Source organism: Asterias rubens, chromosome 21 (genome assembly GCF_902459465.1).
Source record: "Asterias rubens chromosome 21, eAstRub1.3, whole genome shotgun sequence".
NCBI classification, from domain to species: domain Eukaryota; kingdom Metazoa; phylum Echinodermata; class Asteroidea; order Forcipulatida; family Asteriidae; genus Asterias; species Asterias rubens.
The window spans coordinates 2,809,609-2,818,465 of record NC_047082.1 but is presented as its reverse complement, the minus strand read 5'-3'; the positions used below and the strand labels follow the sequence as shown (position 1 = coordinate 2,818,465).

Genomic DNA, 8,857 nt, shown 5'->3' with positions numbered 1-8,857 from the left:
ATACATGGATCAAGTTTTGCATGAAAATGAAACCAGCCTCTTTTTACCGTTTTTTTTTACCGTTGAAGACAAGATCTCATTGGATGTTTCAAATCTTTCTTGTTATTTTTTGTAATGAAAGAAAGACTACCAGCCTATGATAATAGGCTATTGTTTTGTTGAAAACAATAGTTAGCAGTAAGCTAGTTTCTTGTCATACTTATTACACTACTGGAAGTTTCAAATCTTACTTTTTATTTATTGTAGTGAAAGAAAGACTACCAGCCTATTTATATAAGGCTATTGTCTTTAAATCAATCAATGGCTTTGGTTACCAACTCTTGGCTGGATTGCAAAATCAAAATAATGGCTGAAAGTTTGCCAATTTTGGTTTGTAGGGTCATATCTGCTGCTAATCAAACTTTGGAAAAAAATAATCTCTTGAAATTCTTTTAAATTTTCAGCTATTGTCTTTAATAGCAGAACTAAGACATTCTTTGTATGTGAACATAGCTGTTTAAGATTGATTAAATTGAATTTATTTAAAACATCTTATGTTACAATATTTTTCTTTACCGAGTATTTTGTAATTTGCCTTTAAGTGTAAACTTGTGTGCATTCCTAAAGCGTGTTTGTATAGATTGTATTTATTATTATTCCTTTAAAGGCTCTACCTTTGTTAATTGTCAAACACAAGTCTTCTCATTAGGTGTATCTCAACATATGCATAAAATAAAAAATCTGTGAACATTTGAACTCATTGGTCAATGAGGTTTGGAGAGAATAATAAAGGAATAAACATCCTCGTCACACAAGTGCTTTCAGATGCTTGAATTTGTGACCTCAACTGATGTCTCGAATTCAGTTATTTCACAAAAACTACCTTGCTTTAGTTTTTATGCTAACAATTTTATTTAGTAATTACCAATGGTGTCCGGTGCCTTTAACTGAAGTAAAACATTCCATAGCAGCCCTACAGATTCATTGGTCTACGGTATATGGTCTATTGAAACAGTTTGTGGCTGTTAATAAACAATTTCAAGATAAGGCTAAATATTATTTTTTGAAATAATAATGATAATATTAATCAATATTAATCATCACTAGCTGTATTATAGTAAATCTGTTACCCTCTGGTAGGTCCCTTTAAAATCAAATAACAAAAAGCCCAATGTTGCCATTATCTGTCATATTTATACAAAGATGCTCATAAGTTGTAAACTTTGAATACCCTATGACTCGAGAAATGGCACACGATTATTGCTTAAAGCCAGTGGACACTATTGGTAATTGTCAAAGACTAGCCTTCACAGTTGTTGTATCTCATCATATGCATAAACTAACAAACCTGTGAAAGTTTGAGCTCAATCGGTCATCGAACTTGCGAGATAAAAATGAAAGAAAAAACACCCTTGTCACACGAAGTTCTGTGCGTTTAGATGGTTGATTTCGAGACCTCAAGTTCTAAACTTGAGGTCATGAAACCAAATTCGTGGAAAATTACTTGTTTCTCGAAAACTATGGCACCTCAGAGGGAGATGTTTCTCACAATGTTTTACATCATCAACTACTCCCCATTACTCGTCACCAAGAAAGGTTTTATGCTTATAATTATTTTGAGTAATTACCAATAGTGTCTACTGCCTTTAATGATGGTGGTACGTGTACGGTCCTTGAACGAAGATGGTACAACTAAGTTGTTGCTTTCCCTCTAACCTACAAGCCAACTGTTTAAAAAACATGAGTAGCTTTAATCTTTTTACAATGAATAAATAGTGTATACATTGTCAGACTCAAACATTTCTGATATTCTTTATGTAATAATACGGCTTTAGAAGAACATCTGATATTAAATTTATTATATTCTTCAAATCGAGTTTTGTTTCCATTTTGTTTGAGTGAAGACATTTATGTTGACGGATGAGATATTTTGGATTACGACTTAATGCCCAGTCTTAGTCTCAACCCCCTCGATGAAGCCCCGCCCTTCCTACCTCCCTTCCTACCTCCGAATCTGCTTAGATATTGTTCTTTTTGAGAGTGAATTCCGTTTCAAAACACAAAACCTCTTTTAAAACCTTCCATAGGCCTATTTCCCTTTCACATTTTCAACAGAAAAGTCACTTTGTATTAGTTTGTTCATAGTTACTTGTTAACTCATCCCTATTGAAAGGTCGTGTCCTTACACCCCCCCCCCCCCAAAAAAAACAGTATATGCAAATTAGTGGCGACACGTCGCGACGTCGGCCTACGTCAGTTGTCTACGTAGGCCTACGTCATGGAAATCGCCGCCATATTAGAAAGAAAATGGCTGAAGGCTGAAAAAGACTCTTGTCGCTGCAAGTTTTTCACATTTTATTAACAATTCAGCGGGCGAACCTTCTTCAAAGATAGCGAGGTAAGTTTGTAAAACTATATAGCTTCTCTGGGGGACTTCCTTGTGTGAATATTGGTGTGTGAAACGGTCAAAATGATGCAAACATACGTGCTTCCTGTCGTCGAAGCGGCAAGTTTGAAATGCACGTGAAAAAAATCGGCAAGGAAAAACAATTCAGCTGTTTTAAGACTTTATGACTTCTGTCTTGAGAAAATGCTAGCGTAAAATCAATACTGTGATACATAGCGATGGAAAACGTGTCTGTTTTTTTTTTTGTTGGGGGGGGGGGGGTTAGAAGGTGCTGGGACTGGGGGAGTGGGCGTCGGCGAAACAAACAAAATGAGACAATTAGTAATCACTATCATCAACACTATATGACTACATGACTATGACCATGGCTTTATACATGTTTTAAGCCTACCTAGGACTAGGTTACAGGTTGTTAGAAAGAAAAATTAGAGATACTGACTTAAAATATTTCTTCTCATAATTATTATTATTCTATGATATTGCAACTCTACAATGAAATTGGGCGTAGGTCTGAGGTAGGGGTCAAATATTTTGGACCTCCTTAACGCTATACGTTTTTAAAATCGGCATTGATAGGTGAAAGTTATCAGTGAAAGTTTTCAACCGTTCGCCACCAATAACTAAAATTTCCTTCGTACTACATTCCCGAAACTTTCACCACACACTCGATATACATTCATGATGCTTGTATGGCCTTTTTGTTGAGTTAAATTAAAAAACATTTCAATAAAGGACATTTTCTGCTCAGTACTCACTGTTGTTTTTTGCCACATCGCACGTTTTTTGACTTCTCAATATGCTCGATCAATGCTTTATCTTTTCGGCATCGTAAGCGGACAGGCTTGTGGATTTATCAAATTTTGCCTTAAAATTTGTACAAGGCTAGTCTTGTCTATCAAATTTTGCCCGAAAGTGTGTACAAGGCTTGTGTAGTTATCAAATTTTGCCTACACTGTTTACATTCAAGTTCTGTTTTATATGTATGGAAATGAAGGCTAATTGATTTTCACACTTTGCGTTTAATGCAGAAAGATGTACAGCCACACCAACCCATGCATCGAGGACCAAGAACCCGTCCAAGAATTAACCAAGAGGCATAATCACTACTCATCATGGGAGTGTAAAGACCAACAAATGGTCTAAATTCAAGGTAATGAGAGACTCTTATAGACAGTCCTTATGTTCACAGTTCTCGCTAGTAGTGCGCATACTCAGGCCTACATGTGCAATACTGAGCATGTGCGCGCATGGTCAGAGACATAAAAAAAGGACATCTTTCATATGTTATATCTATAACTTCTTAGTGGAAAGAAAGTTGTGATACAAATGTTATTTTTGGTGTCATGTCCATGTTTGCTTGGAATTGCCCATCTTAGTTGCTGCAATCAAATAATCATGCAAGTCTAAGATACAAGAATATGCAGAAAAATACCTCAACCATATTTCTCTATGTAGTAAAGAGCACTGCTACATGAAGTATTATTTAGTTCAATGTTTCTCACACAGTTTCAAAACATTTTAAGGAATTTCATTATTGTACCTAACACCTGTTTAACAAAGTAAAGATTGCATTTTGATTTCACACTTTGCGTTTTGTACAGATAGATGTACAGGCACACCAACCCATGCATCCACCAAGAACCCGTCCAAGTAACCAAGAGGCATTATCACCACTCATCATGGGAGATAAAGACGAACAAATGGTCTAAATTCAAGGTATGAGAGACTTTTAGACAGTCCTTTTTTCACAGTTTCACAGTGTGCTCAGGCCTTGATGTGCAATACTGAGCATGTGTATCACGCTCAGAGACACAAACAAGGGATGTTATATTATTTGCCACCAGCATCTCAAAAGTCTCTCAGTAAAACTCAAAATTTATTTTTGGATGTCCTCTAAATTCCAAGTAAGCTTCATGAAAGATGTTGATTCTGGGTGGGGTATTCAATTACACCAAGCACCAAGAAGAGTTTAGTACAAACTATTAAAGATAACCTAGTTCTTAAGAGCATTTCGATTTCAGATGTATGGTTAAATTTTGTTTGCTAAATGTTTCACTATAATTTGGAACTCAAAGTACATGTAGTAGTGTGACTGAATGTGAAGGTCGAGAATTGGTTTATCATCATCACAAATTTTGCTTGAAAATGGTTAGGGTTAGGGTTTTGCCTGAAAATGTAGGCAAGGCTATAGCCTTATGGTTTTATCAAATTTTGCTTATAAATGGTTGCAAGGCTATATATATATAATAAGCCTTACGGTTTTATCAAATTTTGCTTGAAAACTCGTAATTTTTGTTTTCGGTGCTGCCTACAACACTCCACGGTCACCCCTGTTAACAAGTTAACATGCATGTTGTTATTGTTTATTTCTTGTAGGCTTCATCTGGAGGCGATCTCTCTGTCACCTTATTGATCCAAGCCTCGACCTCTCTAGTTGCTCCTGAGTTGGAGGTTGCCCTGCTGCTACCACTTCATCATCACCGGGACATCAAAACAAATTGATACAACTGCTGACTACCCCTTGTGACGTTGTCTTATGGTTTTATCAAATTTTGCTTGAAAATGGTTGCAAGACTATAGCCTTATGGTTTCATCAAATTTTGCTTGAAAATGGTTGCAAGACTATAGCCTTATGGTTTTATCAAATTTTGCTTGAAAATGGTTGCAAGACTATAGCCTTATGGTTTTATCAAATTTTGCTTGAAAATGGTTGCAAGACTATAGCCTTATGGTTTTATCAAACTTTGCTTGAAAATGGTTTTTGCTTGAAAATGGTTGCAAGACTATAGCCTTATGGTTTTATCAAATTTTGCTTGAAAATGGTTGCAAGACTATAGCCTTATGGTTTCATCAAATTTTGCTTGAAAATGGTTGCAAGACTATAGCATTATGGTTTAATCAAATTTTGCTTGAAAATGGTTGCAAGACTTATGGTTTTTGCCTGAAAATGTTGCAAGACTATAGCCTTATGGTTTTATCAAACTTTGCTTGAAAATGGTTGCAAGACTATAGCCTTATGGTTTTATCAAATTTTGCTTGAAAATGGTTGCAAGACTATAGCCTTATGGTTTAATCAAATTTTGCTTGAAAATGGTTGCCTTATGGTTTTATCAAATTTTGCTTGAAAATGGTTGCAAGGTTATAGCCTTATGGTTTTTGCTTGAAATTGGTTGCAAGACTATAGCCTTATGGTTTTATCAAATTTTGCTTGAAAATGGTTGCAAGACTATAGCCTTATGGTTTTATCAAATTTTGCCTGAAAATGGTTGCAAGACTATAGCCTTATGGTTTTATCAAATTTTGCTTGAAAATGGTTGCAAGACTATAGCCTTATGGTTTTATCAAATTTTGCTTGAAAATGGTTGCAAGACTATAGCCTTATGGTTTCATCAAATTTTGCTTGAAAATGGTTGCAAGACTATAGCCTTATGGTTTTATCAAATTTTGCTTGAAAATGGTTGCAAGGCTATAGCCTTATGGTTTTTGCTTGAAATTGGTTGCAAGACTATAGCCTTATGGTTTTATCAAACTTTGCTTGAAAATGGTTGCAAGACTATAGCCTTATGGTTTTTGCTTGAAAATGGTTGCAAGGCTATAGCCTTATGGTTTTTGCTTGAAAATGGTTGCAAGACTATAGCCTTATGGTTTTATCAAACTTTGCTTGAAAATGGTTGTAAGACTATAGCCTTATGGTTTTATCAAACTTTGCTTGGAAATGGTTGCAAGACTATAGCCTTATGGTTTTATCAAATTTTGCTTCAAAATGGTTGCAAGACTATAGCCTTATGGTTTCATCAAATTTTGCTTGAAAATGGTTGCCTTATGGTTTTATCAAATTTTGCTTGAAAATGGTTGCAAGGCTATAGCCTTATGGTTTTTGCTTGAAAATGGTTGCAAGACTATAGCCTTATGGTTTAATCAAATTTTGCTTGAAAATGGTTGCAAGACTATAGCCTTATGGTTTTATCAAATTTTGCCTGAAAATGGTTGCAAGACTATAGCCTTATGGTTTTATCAAATTTTGCTTGAAAATGGTTGCAAGACTATAGCCTTATGGTTTCATCAAATTTTGCTTGAAAATGGTTGCCTTATGGTTTTATCAAATTTTGCTTAAAAATGGTTGCAAGGCTATAGCCTTATGGTTTTTGCTTGAAATTGGTTGCAAGACTATAGCCTTATGGTTTTATCAAACTTTGCTTGAAAATAGTTGCAAGACTATAGCCTTATGGTTTTATCAAATTTTGCTTGAAAATGGTTGCAAGACTATAGCCTTATGGTTTTATCAAATTTTGCTTGAAAATGGTTGCAAGACTATAGCCTTATGGTTTCATCAAATTTTGCTTGAAAATGGTTGCAAGACTATAGCCTTATGGTTTAATCAAATTTTGCTTGAAAATGGTTGCAAGGCTATAGCCTTATGGTTTTTGCTTGAAAATGGTTGCAAGACTATAGCCTTATGGTTTTATCAAACTTTGCTTGAAAATGGTTGCAAGACTATAGCCTTATGGTTTTTGCTTGAAAATGGTTGCAAGACTATAGCCTTATGGTTTAATCAAATTTTGCTTGAAAATGGTTGCCTTATGGTTTTATCAAATTTTGCTTGAAAATGGTTGCAAGGCTATAGCCTTATGGTTTTTGCTTGAAAATGGTTGCAAGACTATAGCCTTATGGTTTTATCAAATTTTGCTTGAAAATGGTTGCAAGACTATAGCCTTATGGTTTCATCAAATTTTGCTTGAAAATGGTTGCAAGACTATAGCCTTATGGTTTAATCAAATTTTGCTTGAAAATGGTTGCCTTATGGTTTTATCAAATTTTGCTTGAAAATGGTTGCAAGGTTATAGCCTTATGGTTTTTGCTTGAAATTGGTTGCAAGACTATAGCCTTATGGTTTTATCAAATTTTGCTTGAAAATGGTTGCAAGACTATAGCCTTATGGTTTCATCAAATTTTGCTTGAAAATGGTTGCAAGACTATAGCCTTATGGTTTAATCAAATTTTGCTTGAAAATGGTTGCAAGACTATAGCCTTATGGTTTTATCAAATTTTGCCTGAAAATGGTTGCAAGACTATAGCCTTATGGTTTTATCAAATTTTGCTTGAAAATGGTTGCAAGACTATAGCCTTATGGTTTTATCAAATTTTGCTTGAAAATGGTTGCAAGACTATAGCCTTATGGTTTTATCAAATTTTGCTTGAAAATGGTTGCAAGACTATAGCCTTATGGTTTCATCAAATTTTGCTTGAAAATGGTTGCCTTATGGTTTTATCAAATTTTGCTTAAAAATGGTTGCAAGGCTATAGCCTTATGGTTTTTGCTTGAAATTGGTTGCAAGACTATAGCCTTATGGTTTTATCAAACTTTGCTTGAAAATGGTTGCAAGACTATAGCCTTATGGTTTTATCAAATTTTGCTTGAAAATGGTTGCAAGACTATAGCCTTATGGTTTCATCAAATTTTGCTTGAAAATGGTTGCAAGACTATAGCCTTATGGTTTTATCAAACTTTGCTTGAAAATGGTTGCAAGACTATAGCCTTATGGTTTTATCAAACTTTGCTTGAAAATGGTTGCAAGACTATAGCCTTATGGTTTAATCAAATTTTGCTTGAAAATGGTTGCAAGACTATAGCCTTATGGTTTTTGCCTGGAAATGTTGCAAGACTATAGCCTTATGGTTTTATCAAACTTTGCTTGGAAATGGTTGCAAGACTATAGCCTTATGGTTTAATCAAATTTTGCTTGAAAATGGTTGCAAGACTATAGCCTTATGGTTATATCAAATTTTGCTTGAAAATGGTTTTGTGTGTGCGAAAATAAAGGCTATTTTTAGGGGTGAATCAATTTACGTTTTGGTTGCCCTAAAGTTGCAGACTAATATCTCATTATTACTTGAGTCGTCTACTTGGCCGCCATATTTGAACACAGTGCAGCAACGGGTGTGTATTTTTTTTCACCTAATTACATATGCGCAAAAATACTTAGCTAAAAGCGACTTTATACATACCCAACTGCATTGTAGTTAAACATGGTGGCCTGAGGGTCCATCTTAACCCGATGGAACCCACCCCCACACTGTAGGGGGGCTAACATTGGTCCTTACAGTGTCGGGGGTGGGTTCCATCGGGATAAGATGGGCCTTCCATATTTGAATTGGGGGGGGGGGGGGGGGATGGTAGGGTTGATGCAAATAAAACACAAGTTACAAGGAGAGTTCTGTTCAATTTTTTATTGAAGATTTTGATGCAAATAAAACACAAGTTACAAGGAGAGTTCTTTTCAATTTTTTTTTGAAAATTTTGGCCAAAAAAAAAGCAGAGTCGTGCAAACACCTGTGCCTGTCGGTGGACCCCCTCGGCCACCTGGAACTCGTGATGATCTAAAGGTCCAAAGTGCAATGGTTGATATGTTCTGTGTTCAGTGAAGTTCAATTAGATGCGCTACTAGTGGTTTGTAACAACGATGTATTGTC

At 35.3% G+C, this 8,857-nt stretch overlaps 1 long non-coding RNA gene across 1 annotated transcript; it reads left to right on the top strand.

Moving 5' to 3' along the window:
* Positions 1-2,265: 2,265 nt before the first annotated feature.
* LOC117304309 lies at positions 2,266-4,919 on the top strand. The gene is made up of 4 exons (XR_004520584.1): positions 2,266-2,377; positions 3,415-3,536; positions 3,988-4,102; positions 4,763-4,919. It is a non-coding gene; the product is annotated as an uncharacterized LOC117304309 (long non-coding RNA).
* The last annotated feature ends 3,938 nt before the right edge of the window (positions 4,920-8,857 follow it).